The 21,785-nt window shown below is 39.0% G+C and overlaps 1 long non-coding RNA gene across 1 annotated transcript in view; it reads left to right on the top strand.

Moving 5' to 3' along the window:
* LOC105729491 (uncharacterized) overlaps window positions 1–21,785 on the top strand; it is a 276,092-nt gene that overhangs the window by 56,618 nt on the left and 197,689 nt on the right. Inside the window, exon 2 of the long non-coding RNA XR_001110258.3 lies at window positions 16,818–16,937. This is a non-coding gene — a long non-coding RNA (uncharacterized LOC105729491). The remainder of the gene's footprint in view (window positions 1–16,817; window positions 16,938–21,785) is intronic.

Below are 21,785 nucleotides of genomic sequence, written 5' to 3'. Positions count from 1 at the left end.
ACCCTTGATACAAGGCTTTCATAGACCAGCCGGTGCTGATGGGGTCCGGGACTTGCCGATGGCGCCTGCTCGTTCCTGTTGTGTTCTATCTGAGGCATGATTTTCTTTCCTTTTTGGGAGGTAGAGAGCACGGGGCAGAGGTTGCACCTGACACATTAGAACTCCGTTGTCACTGCTGTGGCTGTTATTCCCCTCAGCAAGAGCCAAGGAGCAAACAGGACGGTGGGTCACCTCGCCAGCTATTTAGCACCATTTCCTTTCTCTTCCTCAACCTTGTTAGAATTTTCTCTTTCTTAGGTGACAGGGTTTGATGGGGGTTCCTGTGCCTCCCTCTCTACCCCTGCTTTATCTTGATAAGGACTTGCTTTATCCTGATTTCTAACACCTCTCTTCATTATAAAAGCTTGCTAGACTCTCATTCCCAGTTCCTGCAACTCAGTTTTTATGCTGTATTGTTTGGGTTTTCTCTTTGAGTGTTAGCTCCAAATTTCTCAGCTTTTGCGGTTAGCTCACAAGTTAACAGGGGTAATATTATTGTCTGAGCTATTTTCTTTAGGAAGAAAAAAAATTGCTCTTTGGAGTAATAGTCCCAAGAAAAGGAATGAGTAGCAGAGGGAAATGAGGGGGTACTGTTTTGTCGCTTTTGCTACAGCTTGGCTGTGAATACCTGTGCTCAGGTGAGACTTTCTGTTGTGTTTACAGAGTTAGAGAAAAATGTTAACCTTCATGATATTTTCCGTATCTTGTTTGAAAATCATTTCAATTCTAACAAGAAGTGCGGAGGAAAGAAGCATTGCTTTTCATGCACTAGAAAATAGGGACAAAATCACAGATAACATCAGATGCAAAGTACATCATTCCGTTTGAAAAGATTTATATTTAAAAGTGAGTGAGATCAGCTGTTACTTATGCCACCCTCTTTCTTCTTGTGTATTCAAGTTAGCAATATTTTAATGTCCTTGAAAACTGAAAGGCAGAGCATTGTTTTTCAAAAGGATTGATTTTTTTGAGGTTTCTGTAAAATGAGATAAAAGAAGTCTTTATTTTGTTTCAGGTGGTTAGCCCAGAATTTATTCAATACAAGTTAACACAGACATATCCAATGTAAGCCGGTACTCATAACACGTGCAACTAAACACACGCAGCCCCCCACACAAACCCACTCAATGTTAGCCAAAATCCAGGTTTGAGTCTAAACCAAAATGATTTCATTTATGGAGGAAAATTAGTCTTCTTATATGCTTTTCTTCAGCTAAATATTTAACTTTCCTTTTTTAAAGTCACTATTTTCTTAGTTTCTTTCATAAAAACCACTGAAAGGAACAAAGAACTCTACTGTATAGTTAATTTCAGTTCTAGTGGGAGTTGATTAAAATGGTACTTAGATCACATATACGATAAACTCTTTTTTTGTCAGCAGGCACTTCTTTTTAGTTCAGCTTAATGCATTTTATTCTCAATGATGCCAAAGAAACATATATGTCTTAGACGCTCCATACCTAATTATGTGGCTGGATGCATTAATAATCCATAACATTACATAGATTTGAGGACTAAACACAGATAAAAGCAGAAGAAGGTGCTGTTATTTGTAGCCAGCAAGTTTCATGATCCCGATGCTGGAGTATTTGCATGTTTTTCCACCTTCGTTCCTTCAGAGGCATTGGAGGTCTCAGCTATTGCTGACTAATTGATAGTTGTAGTAACTGCTATAGGCTTCTTAGATTAAAAATGCATGCAGACGTGTGTCTTGATTCAAACATTAAGAAATGCACACTCTCACTTACTTACACAGGCAGAAAGTCTTCATAGTAACAGAGGCGTGATGGAGAGCAGGACATAAAACAGAGGAGTGAGAGAGAGAAAGAGAGAGATGGCTGGCAGCAAGTAGACTTCTGCAAACAGTTCTAAGATTCGTTTGCAAATTCAGAAGCCTTCAGAACCATCCAGCAATTCAAACACTCTTTTTATTTCTTCTCTGCGGGAAGCCTCCATCCAGACTTTTTTTTTTTTTTTTGCAAAACAACCCCTCAAAACAAAACAAAAAAATCCCCCAAAATGGAAAAGGTGAGAGCCCTGCCATCTTAGCTCAGAATTCATCTGATTTCCTTTTTTCCCCCCTGCCTTGTATTCCTCATTCCATTGTCCATGCATCGGATGGCAGCCGCCCTTGCTCTTGAATGCAAGTGTCGCAGCAGGAACAGAAAGGGGGTTGAGGGAAGGCATTGTCAAAGCCACGGTTGTCTATTGTTTCTTCGCTCTCACTGCTCTGTTTTTTTTTAATTTCCTGTCCTAGTGGCCTCTGTCCAGGAGGAGGGAGAAAATTGCAAGTTAGTAGAATGGTGGAGGCTTTTTTATTGCATACTGTTTTGATAAAGAGCTCAGAAATAGAGTCTACAAAATTAGGAAAAACAGCAAAAGTGGAGGATTCTGATGGGAGATCGAGGGGAGGCTTTGGAGTCTTGTTTGCTCCAGCCTACATGCCAAAGGCAGTTTCTTCGGAAGGACTTCGGTGGTGATATTTGCTTTCCTGTTGTATTTTCATTTTTTAAAAATCATGAGAAAAGTCTTAGTCATCTGTCAAGCTTTCCATTTGTTTATTTTTGTTCAGTGCAACAACTAGATGGACATTTTAAGGAAGGCCAGGTCTGCTGTTTGTAATTTGCTCAGATGTTGAAATCAGTTTAGCTTAAATCGGTGATTGTCTTTTTCAGATTTTTTATGCTTATATGTGAAATTTGTGTGGTAACTTTCTGATCTGTAGGAAAAAAAAGGTTTGACTGTCGTTTGTGTGGCTAAGTCTTGGAACTATGTTATTTTGTACCTTAAACATAGCTGTTCTTTTGAATGACATTTATGCATGAGTGATTGTCTTCTATGAACAGGCCAACTCCTGACGACTCCCAAAGTTTTCAAAGGTTACAGAGTTACACCCTCAAGACAGATTTTTAGGAAAATATTTCAAATGGGCATTTGACATGACATGAAAATGTGGGGATCCCTTCCAGCAACTTTAACTTTATGCAGTTTATATTTCTTCAAATGAATAAAAGTGATTAAAATTGATTCGACCTAAAAAGAATCAGAGGAACAGATTAAATTTGAACTCCATTTTCAAACAATTTTGCTAAAAAACAAATTTACACATTTACAAACTTAGTTTTAGCCTAGAAATATCACATACCTATAAATGGTCCTCCATAGTTTTCTCCCTTCCAAATATTGTACTATCTATAATTACCAGATAAAATTATTCTAAACTGATCATTTTTTTCCCTTAAGCCATATAACATTTGGCTTCAGTCCAGAACTCTTCACTATATTCAGAATTTGCTAAGCATTCAGCATTTCAATTCTAAAATATATTTTTAAGTCAAGAGGGATATGTCTGCATGCAGAGGAGGAAATATTTTCTTTCAAGGAGCCTTTCCATTTTATAACACATGCTGGTGGGTTGATGTTCAATGAGAACTCATGATTTCTTTCTTTTCCAAATAATAATTGTCTGTCTGTGAAGGTGTGGATAGAATTACCTTTGGGCTCCAGAAGAAAATACCCTAAATTAGAAGCCTGAGATCTTCCTGTATATGAACATCTAGTTTGGCATGCTGCAAATACATCTCTCCCTTTTCGTTCTCATTGCCTTGATTTAGGTTGACTCCGGCCCAGCCACCCTGCCTCTTTCTTTCGTGAAAAGACATTCTGAAATGTCTTTAGAAAGCAAACTTCTCGAAGAAATGCAGAGCGGGCCATGGTTTGAATGCAAGTCTGAATTTAATTGCGGCCACCCTGGTAGTACACTGTTTAATTTCCAGCATGTGTCTGGATGATCCCTACAGCAACTCCAGGCCAGGAATTGTAAGCATGGAAAATTTATCTGTGATAAAGTTACATATTTTGTTGCCAAGGAACAGTGACTTGAGGCTGATTCAAAAGTCAAATTTAAACAAATGACTCTAAAGCTTTTGTGAAAGGAGAAGTTGGCATTGCTAATTTCTTCAGTGCATTTTGGAAAGAGAGAAATGGATGGTCCCATATTCTGATCAGTTATACTTTAATAAAGTGTGAAATGAAGGGAGAGGGCAGGAAATGACTGAAATATTCCAAGACTGGGTAATATTTCCACCTAAAATGCTAGAAGAGACTAAGAGGTTAATGAAAAGCTGAGTCTCTGTGGTTGAAGCAGTTGAAACAAGTTCTTTTTGCACTCACAAATAGTGTAGTTCTCCAAGGAGCTGGAAGGAATGCTTAAACCCATGAGAGGACAGATTTGGAGGGAGCCCCATCTCTTAGCCTGTGTCCTCTGCAGATATTTAACTTCTGGAACAACTTGAAAGGAACAACTGATCTTGTGGCCAAGGTCCATCCCAAGACATTTTAAAAGCATAGGTTCAAGTTCAACCATTAATCCAAACATTTCAACAAGTGCCTGTCATGGCTCCAATAGATATAAAACTTGTAAATTAGACAGAAGACTTAACCTTGGCATTTCTTAAAAATGGCCACCTCCAACATTTAACATACTGAACGTAATACAGTCAAATTTGTCTAACTTATGTCTTTTGAGCCCTAAAAATACAAATATCTTTTAAAAAGAAAGAGAAACAGCACACATTCTGGAATTTTGGAAGAACATGAAGCAGAAGATCACATGTATTGGTAAATAGAAGGTGAAATAGGATGTAACCTTTCTCCTTTTTACCCATAATGCCCTCAGCCTGATTTAAAATAATCACTAAGATGGCAGCACACAATCGAAAATACTAAATTTATTTTCAATGTCCCCTTAATCGAAAAAGTTTTCTTTTTCAAAAGCATGTCCCTGAGATTCTACACTTAAGTAGCAGACACAGCTTTCAGAGCTACTACTTTTTAAACTTTTTTGGATTTCTTTTTTCCACTCTGAATTGGGAGGACAAAGTTGAGCTTCCCCTTTCTGAATGCCGTCCACTGCCTAACTGTACAAGGCCTTCAGAGATAACATGCTCATTTAATTTACTTTGAGGCAAGTTTCCTGGTAGTACTCACACAACATGTGAAAAGTATCAGCAAAACGAAGACTTTCTACAGTGCGAATCAACCAATACAACAAACAATGCTTGCGATATTTGAGCAAAAAAACAGAAAACTTCTCATGGTTTGTTAAATTAGCAAAGGGGTAGCATTTGAATATAATATTTTATATTCAAGGAGTTGGGGTTAAAAATAAGCAAGCATGCAAAATGAAGATCCTGTTATAGAGAATGTTCTGACAAAGTTCTGTTTTCCTCTCCCATATTTTTTTAGTGTGTGGCTGAGGTAGGTATTATTTCATTCATATAGACTGACATTTGGAATTTCCCTGAAAAATAATTCTATCATTTTGACAGGTGGTGTGATAAGTAGATTATAAAACTCCCAAGCATATTCTAAGAGAAGTTATGTCGTAATCCACGGCTGATACCTATTTTATTGGTATATATTTTTATATATTCATTCATATTAAGGGAATATATATTCATTTAATGTGAAAGTCTAAGAGACAGTGAAGACTTGGAGAAAATACCCCCTTTACTTTTCTCTGAGTGTAAATCGGGAAGCATGAGAATAACATATGCAAAATGCCTACTCCACAAGTGCTGAAAAGAAAGTTTGTGGGCAGGAATATCTCAGATTAGCAATTCTTTAAGAAGTGAGCAGTGCCTTTCTGCACTTCTTCAATCCCATTTATTATCCCCCATTCCTTTGGGTCCTCTCGTTCTATCCTTGCCCCAACCACTGGCAAGGTAGAGCTAAAATAAAGCCTGGCAGGGAACACCAGTGCCCTTACCCATGGAGAGCAGGGAATCTAACTATAAATCAAGAACTGACAGAGTAAATGTGATGTATTCATATTATTCAATTTCTTGAAGAAAACAGGTTATTGTTATTTTGCAAAACCTTTTCCCAAGAAATTAAAGTCATTTGACTGCTGATACCTATTTCGTCATCACACTCCTGGAAGGGTGATTTTCTTTTTTTTCCTGACATGCATAAGAGAAAACTAAAGATTGAAGACAGTTTTGGGCTGAGCTCAGTGGCTCATACTTGTAATCCCAGCACTTTGGGAGGCCAAGGCAGGTGGATCACCCTAAGTCAGGATTTCGAGACCAGTCTGGTCCACATGGCAAAACCCTGTCTCTACTGAAAATACAAAAATCAGCTGGGTCTGGTGGCACATGCCTGTACTCCCAGCTACTCGGGAGGCTGAGACAGGAGAATCGCTTGAACCTGGGAGGCGGAGGTTGCAGTGAGCCGAGATTGCACCCCTGCACTCCAGCCTGGGCAACAGAGCGAGACTTCATCTCAAAAACAACAACAACAACAACAAAACAAAAAATTTTGGCTTACCTAAGGCTAAGAAACAGGTGGTGCTGGAGCATGTACTGAGGCTAAGACCTATGCTGTCTGGTCCAGATCCTTGTGATAGTGTGCATTACTTTTCAAGGTTGTATTTGAGATTTTATAGAAATTCAGTTGCTGCTCTGGGCGGCTTAATAGGACCTGAGACCTAGACTGCCCTTTAAGAAACTCACAACTAAATAAGGACGTTATTTCAATATGATGCCTTTTGCTGGCTTCAGGCACCTCTTTCTTGGTAGAGAAAATCAACTTTTTTGCACATTTGAGACATTTTAAATACTTGTGAATTTTTATTTCTTTTATGTAAAACTTTGACAAAAGTAGAATGTAGGAATATTAGAATGTATAATATGAGATGTATCAGAACTCCCTAAAATGTTTTTTGTTTTTCCCACCATATACTAACCTGAAAAATGATTTGAAATGGCAGCTCAGGCCTACAGGGTGTTGACCTTTAGTGGGGCCTGGCCTTCTCTGACTAGACTAGTAATTTTGGATATTCCACATCATCCCATTTTATACTAGTGAGTTTTGGTTGTATAGGTAGTCAGTTGGGACAATTCAAGTATACACCAACTTTTTTTTTTTTCATTTAGTGTCAGATTTTATAAGACTAATCTGGATGAGTGCCTCAATTCTTCACTTTATTTCATTCTTCTCAATGGAGCCTTAAATACTGCATTGCAGCTAATCACATCAATGACCTCACTGCAGAGAGGAAAATCATCAATCCTAGATCACAGAATTTTGGAGTAATCAGGACCCTGGGGACTTTTAAATAAAATCATAAGATGTGAGTTAAAGTTCACTGATATCCCATGAGTTTTACTTTAAGTAAGAATTGCAGTGTCATTATTTTTTGCCTCCAAGTAATTTCATACTAGATCTATCTGGAAAAACCCTTAAAATTTTTTGACATCTCTGCGACTGTGACATATTATGATGGCAACCATGCTTCCATTCCTCCTCCCAGTTGATGTGCTATGATCAATGTTGAGCTTGTTTTTCTTTTATTTACATCAAGTTAATGTGATTTTTCAACTTCTAGAAAAACTACCTTCTCATTGGTTGCTCATTAGCTAGCTTAATGTTGGGATATGGTCAGCTAAGTTGTGCCCAGGCATTCAACAATGGTTGATTAATTTATAAATTTGTAAAAGGATATTTATGTTATTTTATTTAGACAATGGAAAAAAAGCAAGCTTCTTTTCATGTTTATGCTTTTAAAAACATAATAATAAAACATGCTTTATTTTATGCTTAAAATAAAACATATCACACAGTAGCATTGTAACTATGTATTATGAATGTACTGAGCAATGACCCAACCCTCAGCTTTGTTGGAATGGCACTTGTCTCATGAGTAGGCATTATTTTAAATTTTCCCCAAAATTTTCTTTCCATTTCCCTTTTAATTTTTAAAAATTCCTAGACAAGTTTAATATGCCAATCTGGTGGATATACTGGGACCACAGGAGAGGAGGAAACTGGCTAGTATGGAACCAGGTCAATAAGCTGAGATTGAATCAGTGACAGATCCAACCTACTAGAGGCTTGACTGATCATTGCTAAAATATCAGGATACACACATACACACACACACACACACACAAACACACACACACACATATATATGACAACAAACAGAATTGGGGTATGGCCATTAAAGGACTAAATCCTTTCTTTCCTGGGAACACATCTAAGTGGGACACTCCATCCTCTCGTACGCAGGCCTAAACTTATTCAGAAATATTTAATAATAATTTGTCTATTGACAAATATTGTTCAAATGTTTTCTCAATTCAGGGCTGGAGGAAGATGCTGTCAAAAATTTGAGAGTGGTAAAAGATGCCATAAGTGTACTTGGAGAGTTTATCATCTGCAAGGAAATTACAGTAAATTCAATTTAGTTGTCCTAAACTAAACTGTCTACAACAGTACCTACAACTGTCTGCCAGGTACTGTGCAATGTGCCATGGTAAGAGAGAGATAAAAACACTGTTGCTGCCCAGAAGGAACTTGCAGTCTAGTGAAGGATACAGACTCATAAGCAGGTAATTTCACAGAATGTGCTACATGTAGGGTGCTGATGTGACAGATGCAGCTCACTGCCACTTGTTAGGGCTTGGAAAGGCTTCCTGAGAAGATGATGTGTAATCTGAATCTTGCCTAAAGAATTATTTATTTAGTGTCCATTAAAACTGTGGAATGTTTGCTTCATGCTGGGAAGTTAAATGATAAGGCAGTGTCTATCTTTGAGGGGGATTGTTATCTAATTTAAGTGACAAGCAGGTTATATAACACACCACATACACACAGAGTGGAACAGGGTATAGACTATAACAGAGGTCTAAAAACTTTTTTAGGAGACCAGAGAAGGAACCCAGATCCTTTTGGAGGGAGTTAAGAAAGGTGGGCTACCCAAGCTGCTATTCAGTGTTCTAGCACTGTGAATAGAGTGATACGAAGATATGTAGAGGAAGGAGTGGTATTGAAGAGGTGGCATTTGATCTGAGCATTGAAAATTAAGTGGAATTCTCCCAGGCAGGAAGAGTGAAATGAGAACAGAAGAAAATCCCAAGAAGATGAGATAGCATGCACCAGTGCTTGGGGTTGTCAAAGGCTCTGCTGTATTTAGAGAAACAAGGTCTACTTTGGTTTGGCTGGAACTTGTGGGGCATTGATAATGGTTTGGATATGTGTCCCCTCCAAACCTCACATTAAAATGTTATCCCTAATTTTGGAGATGGGGCCTAGGAGGGGAGATTGGATCATGGAGGCATCTCTCATGAATGGTTTAGCACCATCCCCTTGGTGATAAGTGAGTTCTTGTTCAGTTACTTCACATGAGATCTGGTTGTTTAAAAGAGTTTCAGACCTACCCCTTCTTGCTCTTGCCGTATGAGGCATCCGTACTTCCTTTTCTCTCCATCATGATTGGAAGCTTCCTGAGGCCCTTGCTAGAAGCAGATGCTAGCACCATGCTTATTAAATCTCTTTCCTTTTTTTTTTTTTTTTTTTTTTTGAGACAGAGCCTTGCTCTGTTGCCCAGGCTGGAGTGCAGTGGTGCGATCTCAGCTTACTGCAACCTCCACCTCCCGGGTTCAAGCGATTCTCCTGCCTCAGTCTCCCAAGTAGCAGGGATTACAGGTGCGTGCCACCACACCTGGCTAATTTTTGTATTCTTAGTAGAGTTGGGGTTTCACCATGTTGACCAGACTGGTCTTGAACTCTTGATCTGGTGATCCACCTGCCTCAGCCTCCCAAAGTGCTGGGATTGCAGGTGTGAGCCACCGTGCCCTAGTGCAAACTTCTTTTCTTTATACATTACCCAGACTCAGATATTTCTTAATGACAACACAAATGGACTAACAGAAAATTGGTACTGGGAGTGGGGTGTTGCTATTCCTATAAAGATATCTGAAGATGTGGAAGTGACTTTGGAATTGGGTAACGAGCAGAGGTTGGAAGAGTTTGGAGACCTCAGAAGAAAACAGGAAGATGAGGGAAAGTTTGGAACATATTAGATAATAGTTAAATGATTGTGAACAAAATGCTAATAGAAATATAAATAGTGAAGGCTAGGCTGACAAAGTCTCAGACAGAAATGAGGAGGTTATCGGAAATTACAGCAAAGGTCACCTGTGTTATGCCCTAGCAAAGAACTTGGCTGCATTGTGTTTATATCTGAGAGATCTGAGGAAGCTTGAACTTAAGAGTAATAACCTAGAATATCTGGTGAGTAGCAAACCATTCAAGACCTGGCTGCTTCTAACAACCTATAATCAGATACAGGAGCAAATAAAGGACTTAATTTTGGAACTTTAAGAATAAAAATTTGGAGCTTAGCTATGTGATAAAGAAGCAAAAAAAGCATTTTCAAGAGAGAAATACAAGTGGTCTGTGGAATAATCACATGCAAGAGAGACTTGCATGGCTAAAATGAAGCCAGGTGCTAATATCCAAGACAATGGGGAAAAAGGACTTGAAGGCATTTCAGGGATCTTCAAGGCAGCCCCTTCCATAACAGGCCCAGAGCCCTATGAGGAAAGAATGATTTCATGAACCAGGCCCAGTGTGCTACTGCTCTATGCCACCCTGGGAAGATGTTCCTTGCATCCTAATCACTTTCGTTCCAGTCTCAGCTCAAAGGGCCACAGGTGCAGCTCAGGTCAAAAGCTCCAGGAGGTGCAAGGCTTGGTAAGCCTTGGCAGCTTCCACATGTTAGGCCTGCCAGTGCACAGAATGCGAGAGTGAAGGAGGTTAGGCAGCTTCCATCTAGATTTCAAAGGATGTATGAGAAAGACTGGGTGCCCAGGCAGAAGCCTGCTACAGAGGCAGAGCCACCACAGAGAGCATCTACTAGGAAAGTGCAGAGGAAAAAGGTAGGGTTAGAGCCCCTGCATAGAATTTCCACTGGGGCACTGCGTAGTGGAGCTGTGGGAACAAGGCTGCTGCCTTCCAGACCCAAGAATGGCAGCTTACATTCTGAGCCTGGAGAAGTTGCAGACACTCAGCTCCATCTCATGAGAGCAGCCATGTGGGCTACACCCTCCAAAAGCCACAGGAGTAGAGCTGCCGAAGGCTTTGGGAGCCCACCCCTTGGACCAGTGTGCCCTGGATGCAGGACATGGAGTCAAAGGAGATTATTTTAGAGCCTTAAGATTCAATGACTGCCCTGCTGGGTTTCAAACTTGCATGGGGCCATTTGCCCCTTTCTTTTGGTCAACTTCTTCCTCTTGCAATGGGAACGTCCACAAAATGCCTCTACCACTAGTGTATCTGGGAAATAAATAACTTGTTTTTGATCTCACAGGCTCATAGGTAGAAGGATCTTATATTCAGATGAGATTTTGGACTTTGGATATTTTAGTTGGCACTAGAACATGTTAAGACTGAAGAACTATTGAAAATGGATGACTGAATTTTGCAATATGAGGACATGAGATTTCGGGGGCCAGGGGAAAATGATATGGTTTGGATGTTTATCCTTTCCAAATCTCATGTTGAAAGGTCACCCCGAATGTTGGAGATGGGGCTTAGTGGGGGATATTGGGTCACGGGCACAGATTCCTATTGAATGGCTTCGTGCAATCCCTTTGATGATGAGTGCTCTTGCTCAGTTAGTCCGCATAAGATCTGGGTGTTTCAAAGAATCTGAGACCTCTCCCTTCTCTCTCTGAGTCCCATTCTAGCCATGTGATATGCCTGTACCCCCTTCACCTTCTGACATGACTGGAAACTTCCTGAGATCTTTAACAGAAGCAAATGCTAGTGCTATGCTTTTTTTTTTTTTTTTTTTTTTTTTTTTGAGACAGAGTCTTACTTTGTTGCCAGCCTGGAGTGCAGTGGCACCATCTCAGCTCACTGTAACCTCTGCCTCTTGGGTTTAAGTGATTCTCCTGCCTCAGCCTCCTGAGTAGCTGGGACTACAGGTGCACATCACCACACCGAGCTAATTTTTGTATTTTTAGTAGAGATGGGGTTTCACTGTGTTGGCCAGGATGGCCTTGATCTCTTGACCTTGTGATCCGCCCACCTCGACCTCCCAAAGTGCTGGGATTACAGGCATGAGCACCCGGCTGCCATGCTTCTTCTATAGCCTGCAGAACTATGAGACAAATAAATCTCTCTCTCTTTTTTAATAAATTACCCAGCCTTGCGTATTTCTTTATGCAAATACAAATGGACTAGCAAAGGCATGGAAGCAATTGAAGAAAACGAGGTCAAGAGAGTGGCCTGGAGCAGGATGTGAAAGCCAGGCTGAAGAAAGACAATGAGGAGCCTTTATTGATTAACCGGAAGTTTTGAAAAGTAACTTGGGCAAGAGGGACAGGAAAGATTGGAAGGAGAAAGATTAAGACAGTGATTCTCAACAGGAATGGAAAATCTATAATAATAACCTGAAAAACTTTTGCAAAATACACAAGCCTGTTTTTTCCTGCATTCTTCTGTCTTCTCCTTCAACCACACTTCTGATGTGATACGGGGTTATGGGAAAGTAAGCATTTTGAAGAATGCTTGCTAGGTGATACTGACAAATCCTTCCCTCTACCATTGCTTGAATTTAGCCAAGAGGTACTTAAGTAAGGCTGTGACAATGGAGATGATAAAGAATGGATTTTAGAGACACGTGAGTTGGAATTACATAGGATGGATTGGATGAGGATGTAATAAAAAGGAAACATGACAAACAGGTGTTTAGTTTAAGTGACCGAGATACTATAAACTGAAATGAGCCCAAAAAGAGGAGTAGGGTTTCTGGATGTAATTGTGGATTCTACTTGATACAGGTAGAATTTGAAGTTACTATAGGCAATTGATAACATAAAGAACTGGAGTTCAGGAGAGCTTAAAACCATAGATACCCAGGTCAATTGTGAAGCAGTAGACAGTACCATTGAAATGCTAAACATTGGCAACAGAAAGCCAGAGGCAGGGGAGATCTGTGTTGTCTGGAGCAGACAGATACGTCTTCTTAGAGAAGTGAAACTTGAGTTCCACCTGAAAGTATTAATAGCTTATTAATTCAGCTTTGAGATATTACAAATGGAGATCATTTGCCAAAAGTTATGGGGCAACAAAGAAAAATGCTGTTTCAAGAGGGCAGGATAGTAATATGGATGACTTAATAACAAAAACTAATATACTCCCATTTATTCTTCACTCCCAGCAGGGGCTATTATTATTTACAATTTATAGATGAAGAAATAGGTTCAGAGAGGTTAAATAAGCGGTCTGAGTCATTCCAAGTAGAGCAGTGTCCTTGAATCTATACCCTTTGACTCCAGACTCTTGTTCTAATCCAATAGGTTGTATGTCTTTTAAGGTAGGGTTTATTTCTTAATTATTTTAATATCCCTCATGGCTAGTATATAGCCTGAAAATAGACTCTAAGTGCATATTCTTTTAATTAAACTGAAAATTATCGGTTCTTTTGTGCATCAGTTTCAGTATTTATCATTTACATTTAAGACTAAACAGAGAAGTGAAACATTCTAAGACTAGAAAGTACCTTAAAGATCTTCAAATATAACTGGCTCACTTTATAGAGGAGGACATTAACGCCCAGAGAAAGAAAGAGACTTACCTAAAATCTCACATGCAGTTATCAGTAAATCTGGAGCAAAACCCATGTCTCAACTTCTCAACCAGGACTTTTTTCACGTACCATTTAATCTAAGAGCACCACATTTGCAATGTGTGAGACTGTCTTCCCTCTTCTGAGCTCTCCAAAGTTAGATGGAAACAAAAAACATAGGTATGCATAAGAGGCAATTTGATAGATAAGAACTCTTGGACTATTTGCAATCAACAGTCTAATCATTGGATTGAATAGCTTGAAGAAGAGAAGGCTGAAACAAGAATCAGACACAGGAATTCACAAGCAATTCATTTGAGAAAAGAACAACAAGGGTTTTATGGAAGGTAGTATATTTTTCAGTGGATTCTAATGGCATACTGTGGAGTCACCTTTGTTTGTCTTGTTATCTTTTAAATGTAAAACACTATCTCACCTACCTAGGACAGATAAGAAGAAATACCATCCCTGCCCTGGTCCCAGGTCAGGATACAGAACCCTAAAGGGCATTCACAAGCTGTGCAATTTGAAGGACTCACACTACTTTGCTCTCCCAGGTTCCTCATCTGTAAATGAGAGAGTTAGATTAGATTTATCTAGCTTTTGTTTGTCACTTCCTCTCTCAACTAAACCCCTGACCAAAGGTAATGAGCCTGTCCCTACCAGCTAGTGAGGTGAAGAATTACCCTGAAGCTGTCTGCACTGTCATGGATGATGGCTTCTGTTCTACACCATCATAGATCTTGGCTCCTAAGGGTGGGCAAATTCTGGTCCTGCACCAACTCTGACTAGTGACCTTCTTGCTCCATCACTACCATGTGGGGCCAGGTGGCTTCTTTGGTCCCTTCAGCTGAAGCTGCTGGTTGGTACTTAGTGAAACACCACCGTTCACAACAACAAATTGAGTGTGAGGAACCTGATGTTCTCACCAATTTCCTGTTAGCCTGTCCTCCAAGTCTCAACTCAACTCTGTCTTCTCATAATTTACCTTCTCTATACATTCTTGATGAGACAACAAATTGGCTTCACTCTTTTTCTGCTTATACCATTCTGCCCTCAGGTTCCATCTTTTTTTAATGTATTTTTTCTTTTCAAAATTTTCTTTTTTAAATTTAGCATACCATTAATGAAAGAATTTTACATTCAGTTGAAACACTGACATTAATTTTTTTGGTGTACAGTTCTATAAATTTAACACGTGTAGATTGATGTAATCACCACCAATAACAAAATACAAAACAGTTCCATGACTCCAAAGAATTCTTTCATGCTATTTCTTTATAGTTATACCTTCTCCTCAGCCCCAATCTCTGGCAACTGCTGATCTGTTGAGAATGTCACCTAAATGGAATCATATGCATGTAACTTTCTTTTCAACAATGGTTTCTACTACTCAACATAATGCCTTTGAGATTCATCCCTGTTACTGTATGTATTAATAATCTCTTCTTTTTTATCACTGAGTAGTATTCCATTGTATGGATATACCACATTTGGTTTCTTCATTCACTGATTAAAAGACATTTGGGTTGTTCCCAGTTTGGGGTGATTATAAATAGAACTGTTATAAATGTTCACTTACAGGTATTTAAAAAAGTTTCTCTAGGGTGAATAGAAGTGGTTGACCCCAACTAGAAGTGGCTGACCCCTTAGTTTTAATTCCTTCTCATTTTTGAATCTAGGTTTCCCTCAACCCTGGACTAGGATACTGAACCTACAAGCCTGCTTTCCCTCTTCTTTTGATGAGCAGTCCCTGTCTACCAGTTTTGGTTCCATCTCTTCCACCCCACTGCCCTCTTCTTTCTGGCTAAAAGCTCCAAGCACATAATAATAGTGAAGCCCTTTTAAATCTTTTTCAGCTGTAAATTTGCTGTGATTTGAATCATTGCACCAGTATTGTAGTACCCTCTGCTGGCTGATTCACAAAGCTGGCTTTATGCCTGTGCTAGAAGAGAAACTGTAGGTACAATAGAAAAAAGAAAAATAATTAGGGAGAGTGAGGAGGAAGAGTGGTGGCGAACTACCATTGTAGTGACAGCCTGACTGGGAGACTCCATGTATTTGGTGCTACACATATAGATATATGCTGCAATATTTTTGTGGAACCCTACAATATTGTGCTTGTCTTCTCAATTGTAGGCAAAGATGGGCTGTCTGGAAAGCTGGACTCAGCCTGGAGCATGTTCCCCAGATTGCTATTTTGTGAAGGCTTCCGCATACAAATGACTCAGATCCAAACATTCAAAATGATCTTGGAGGGCCATCTGGTTCTTGCTGGTTCTAAAAGCTTCATTCAGCCTGGAGTATGGATCCAGTACAAAAGATAGTGAGAGCTGTTCATTGAGGTTTAACATGTTCCACTGACCGAGGCTAGAAGCTGGCTTTTAAAAATAGCCAACACCAATGTTCCAAGGGCCAATTGCTGATGCTTGTCACAGGTCAGCGGAACTCTGATAAATACTTAATTGATGATGATGTGGTTGTATGGAGGTTTACACACACACACACACGCACACACACACAGAGCAACACAATTTTGTATCATTAGGAAATGTGTTAATTTGTTTGGGTGTCTGAAACAGTCTGGGAATTAGGCTGAACCAGCATGTCAGGCAGTGAGGACTATCAGAGCCATGTAATTGTTGTGACGTGTCATTTTTAATTCGTGAAGACAATACTGCCAACCTTACCGTTTGGATAATGGTGCTGATGGATTTGCCATTTGCACTAGCTGGCTGGGCCTTTCTGACCAAATGGCTGCTTATTCTGTGGCCAAGTGACAGAGAGTGTTTCCTATTTGGGAGGCTCATGAGCTTGAATGAGAATGGGAGACTATAATCTCAGTCTTGATTTCTGGCTCCAACCAAGTTCAAACAGAGATTGGGCATCTCATGGGGGGGACCCTGGGCATCAGAGAATATAGATTTAAGACAGTCACCTCATTGGACAAAACGCATGAAGTGGCATTACTTGATTCACTTTTTGTTTCTGTGGGCTTCGCTGTCTTGTTGGAAAGTGGTATGAGGGGAGATATGTGTGCTTTCTTTAGCTTATGCAGACGAAACCAAAATATATCCCACATAATGACATTGTCATTGATTCTTGGTGCTTCGTCATACTCTAGGATGTAAGGTTATCAAATACAGGGATTGTGTCTTGTTTATGCATACCCCTAACCTAGCACAGCATCCAGCAAAGAAAAGACATAAAAGGAGAGCTTGTTAAATGCTGTGAGTAAAGGTGTGGCTTTTTGAGGGCACTGATAGATTGGATGACACCTATGAATGTTGGGGTGTCATGGGAAATTATTTTACCTGCACCTTAGATAATTGATCTTTCTTATATTCATTCTCAGTGAAGATCCTGGTGTTACACGTCCAGTTGTTCACCTCTTTCCAAGATGATGACATTCCAGGAAACTTTCACTACTAAGAGGAACTGAGATCCAGAGCGTCTCCTTGAGGAAGTACAACCGGTAGGTCCTTACCAGTGAGTTTAACATTTCTTTTTAAAGTGTACCAAATAATAACCAAGATTTCACATGCCTGGAAGAGCATACCCATGCCCCTGCCATCTGCTATGAAGCATAGCCTCTCAACAGTCAATGACAAAAACTAATGTTTGTCTGTCCTAATGTGTATATTCTATAGAAATGGAAATAGCATTTAAAATGATTTTTGTTAATGGAAAAATTTAGCATTATTGGTTTTATAAAGTTCTAGTGAGCTTTATGTTCTCCAAAAAAGACTAGATAGGGCTCTGCAGTTCACCAGCTTTTTTCAACAAAACTTCTTTTCTTCTACTCTCAGTATATCTTATTATACTTTTAGTAGAATCTGAAGATTTCTTTATGAGTGGATTTCTATAGGGATTCCACCTAATATAGTCCCTGGAGACCTATGCTGGCATTTGATGAGTTTACTAATAACGGTGATTGTAGTGCTTGTGTATTTCTTTTAATTTTGGTTAAAAAAATACATAACATAGAAATTTCCATCTAGCCGTTTTTAAGTGTACATACAGTAGTTGTAAGCCGATTAACACCATTGTGCTAGCATCGCCACTATCCATCCACAAAACTCTTTTCATCTTGCAAAACTGAAATTCTGTATCTATTAAAAATGTTTCTCCGTTACTCCCTCTCCTCAGCTTCCGGAAACCACCATTCTGTGTTCTGTCTGTAGGAATTTGACCTCTAGATACTTCATATAAGTGGATTCATACAATATTTGCTGTTTTGTGATTGACTTGTATCACTTAGCATAATGTCCTTTAGGTTCCTCCGTGTTATAGCATGTGTCCGATCTTCCTTTTTGTTTAAGGTTGAATAACATTCCATTGTATGTATATGCCACATTTTATGTATTCATTCATCCATCCATAGACACTTGGTTTTCTTCCATTTTTTGGCTACTAAGAATAATGCTGCTACAGATCTCTCTTTGAGTCCCTGCTTTCAATTTCTTTTGGTACATACTCAGAACTGGAATTGAGAGATCAAGTGGTGATTATATTTTCAATCTTTTGAGGTACCACTGCACTAGTTTCCATAGCAGTGGCACCATTTTACATTCCAGTAAGGATTTCAATTTTTCCAGCTCTTCATCGATACTTACTAGTTTCTGTTTTTTTTTTTTTTTAAATGGTAGCCATCCTAATAGGAGTGAAGTGGTATCTCATCACGGTTTTGATTTGTACTTCTTTAATAATTAGTGATGCTATTTTTTTCTGTGCTTGTTGGTTACTTGCATATCTTTGGAGAAATGTCTGTTCAAGTCCTTTACTCATTTTTGAATCAGGTTGTCTGCTTTTTGTTGTTGAGTTGTAGTAGTGCTTTATATATTCTGGATCCTTTATCAGATCTATGATTTGCAAATGTTCTCTTCCATCTGATGAATTGTCTTTTTACTCTGTTAATTTTGTCTTTTAGTCCACAAAACCTTTTAACTTTGATGCAGTTTATCTATTTCTTCTTTTGTTACGTGTAGTATTGGTGTTATATCCAAGAATTCATTGCAAAATCAGGTGTCATGAAAATTTTCTCCTATATTCTCTTCTAAGAGTTTTGTAGGTTTAGGTCTTACATTTAGGTCTTTGATCTATATTGTGTAGTACCTGTTTTACCCTACCTTAGACTGAATTTCTTGAGCAGAGAGACTGTGGCTTTTCATTATTGTATTCTAAGCACTTAGCATCTACCTGGCACATAGTAAGTGCTCAGTTAACTTTAGTTGGATGAAACAACTTCATTAGATATAATGAAAATAAACCAAATATTATATTTTTAGTGACTTGCTAGCTTAATAATAATAATTATATGTAATCCCAGCACTTTGGGAGGCTGAGGCGGGTGGATCACGAGGTCAAGAGATCGAGACCATCCTGGTCAACATGGTGAAACCCTGTCTCTACTAAAAACACAAAAAATTAGCTGGGCAGGGTGGCGCATGCCTGTAATCCCAGTTATTCAGGAGGCTGAGGCAGAAGAATTGCCTGAACCCAGGAGGCGGAGGTTGCGGTGAGCCGAGATCATGTCATTGCACTCCAGCCTGGGTAACAAGAGCGAAACTCTGTCTCAAAAAAAAAAAAAATAATAATAATAATAATTATAGCAGTTTCAAAAATTTTAAGTGCTTTGACAATCCACAAAGAAAGCTCTAAATTAAAAAGACAATGCTGTTTTCAAAGCTTTCAAGGATTTTTTTGGCATTTTATTTACTTTTTTCCTGAGAATGTTAAATGAACTATTTGGATATTTGTCATAATAATTGTGCTCTTTTGGACTTAACTGCCTTTATCATGGCTCTGTGCACACTTAGCTCTGTGGGGAAAATAAAGATTGCCAAAGAAGATTGTTTCTTTTATCAACACATGGGTCCTTGAAACTCTGGGCAAAGTATAAGGTGGAGAGCTGGCCACGTTTGTTTCTTGTCTTCGTGTGAGTTATTCCGAATCTCTGAGTCTCCCTTAATTTCATCATTTAGAAAGCAAGAGGGGAAAATTACCATTGTACATGATTCCTTCTAGTTCTAAAATTATGAAACGTTAGGTATTGATGACAAGACAATTCCAACAAGAGTAAAAATTCAACTATTTCTGGGAACAAAGACAAGGTTTACTACAATCTGACCTCTCACAGAGAAACTTCCTATCACAAAAATAATCAGGATAGTTAATGGGAAGGCCGTGCATCAATCCTCAGAGTTATATTCCTGTTTTGCCATAAGTGCTTGTGAAGAGAGGGGTTTGGAAAAGAAAATAAAATTACTATTATTGTTGTTGTTGTTGTTATTGAATTAGAGACAGCTCAACATTTTCAGCCTCTCCAGAGTGAATTGTCTTATACCTAGATATATATATGACACAACCAGTTTAAAAGATAAAAGAACTCTTGGTAACACTACTAGTTAAAACTATTAAGGCTGGGCACGATGACTCAAACCTGTAATCTCAGCACTTTGAAAGAATGAGGTGGGACAATCACTTGAGGTTATGAGTTTGAGATCAGCCTGGCCAACATGGCCAAACCCCATCTATACTAAAAAATACAAAAAAAATTAGCTGGGAGTGGTGGCATGTGCCTGTAATCCTGCTACTCAGGAGTCTGAGGCAGGAGAATCGTTTGAACCCGGGAGGAGGAGTTTGTGGTGAGCCGAGATTGTGCCACTGCACTCCAGACTGGGCAATAGAGTGAGACCCTGTCTCAAAAAAAAAAAATGAGTACCACCTCTACCAATCCCACCCATACTCTATAAGCCACACATGTTTTGGGAGCCAGTTTCCACCATGTTTGAGAGACAGTTACAACTATCATCTCCCTGATGGACACCTCTGCAACAAGTGGCCTGTGATATACTGGTTTCTGATTCCAATGTCCCTCTTCTGCTATGGCCATTATTGGATGGTTCTGAGACTGGGTATTAGGCCATCTTTATGGTCCAATTAAATGGCAACATCTTGCAAGGGCATAGGGGAGATCTGTGTTATAACCTCTGCTCTTTCCATCTGTGTAAAGTTTGGGCAAGTGACTTATCCTGATGAGAATGGGTTTCTACAAGTTCAAAACAGTGAGGATTTTATCTCTTGCTTTATATGAGAAAGATATATGAAACATTATGGATATATATTATCTATAATATGTATTATATATTATATATATTTTATATAAATCTATAATATATGATATATAATTGATATCTATGACATATGATATATGAGATATATTATTGATATCTGTGACATGATATAAACGATATATATCAATTACATATAAATGATATATATCAATTATATAATATACATTGTAGATATAAAATATGTAATACATCATGTAATGTAATATATAGTAGATATGTAATATATAATACCTATTTATATAGATCATATATATATGATTGGATTGGTGAAAGAGGGGAAAAAGTAGAAGGAGCTAACTTTTGGCCGGGCATGGTGGCTCACGCCTGTAATCCCAGCACTTTAGGAGGCGGAGGCGGGCCAATCATGAGGTCAAGAGACCCAGACCATCCTGGCCAACATGGCGAAACCCCATCTCTACTTAAAAAATACAAAAATTAGCTGGGCGTGGTGGTGCGCACCTGTAGTCCCAGCTACTCAGGAGGCTGAGGCAGGAGAATTGCTTGAACCCAGGAGATGGAGGTTGCAGTGAGCTGAGATTGTGCCACTGCACTCCAGCCTGGCCCCTGGTGACAGAGCAAGACTCTGTCTCAAAAAAAAAAAAAAAAAAAAAAAAAAAAGAAGGAGGTGCTAAACTTTTGTTTAGCACCTTCTATGTGCTAGTTACCATGCCAGGTGTTTACATAAGTTATCTTATTAATGCTCAGACTGCTCTGTGAAGGAGCCATTGCTGGGGTCATCTTAGGGTGGGATGCATGTTTGATGCTCAGAGAGGTTAGTTGACTGATTTAAAGTCACACAGCAGATACATAGAAGAAGCAGAATTTCAATGTACATTTGATCTGCTGCATCTAATGCCACTGCTCTTTCTTGCACATCATATACTTTGACACAGTACAAAGCTGACATATTCTATACCCATGGGGACCTCCTTCCCCCCTGCCTCTCACTGTTAAAGTTGCTAATTTGCTTTCTTCCCTTGGAGTTTCTGAGAAAGAGAACTCTCAACCTTTGAGTCTTCTGTTTTTTTTTTTTTTAACCTTTGCTAAAGAGCAAATATCACCTATTTTCCCCAGAAGTCATGTTTTCTAGAGACAAAAGCAGTTTTTGGTCTAATATGGGTGGCAGACAGTTGCTCCAAAGACAAAGATTCAAACATAAGTGAAGCTTCATCTATCTGTGATCCTGC

This window comes from Aotus nancymaae, unplaced genomic scaffold, assembly GCF_030222135.1.
Source record: "Aotus nancymaae isolate 86718 unplaced genomic scaffold, 86718_ANA_hifiasm-v0.15.2.pri h1tg000012l, whole genome shotgun sequence".
Taxonomy (NCBI): domain Eukaryota; kingdom Metazoa; phylum Chordata; class Mammalia; order Primates; family Aotidae; genus Aotus; species Aotus nancymaae.
This window is presented reverse-complemented; position numbering and strand designations above follow the sequence as displayed.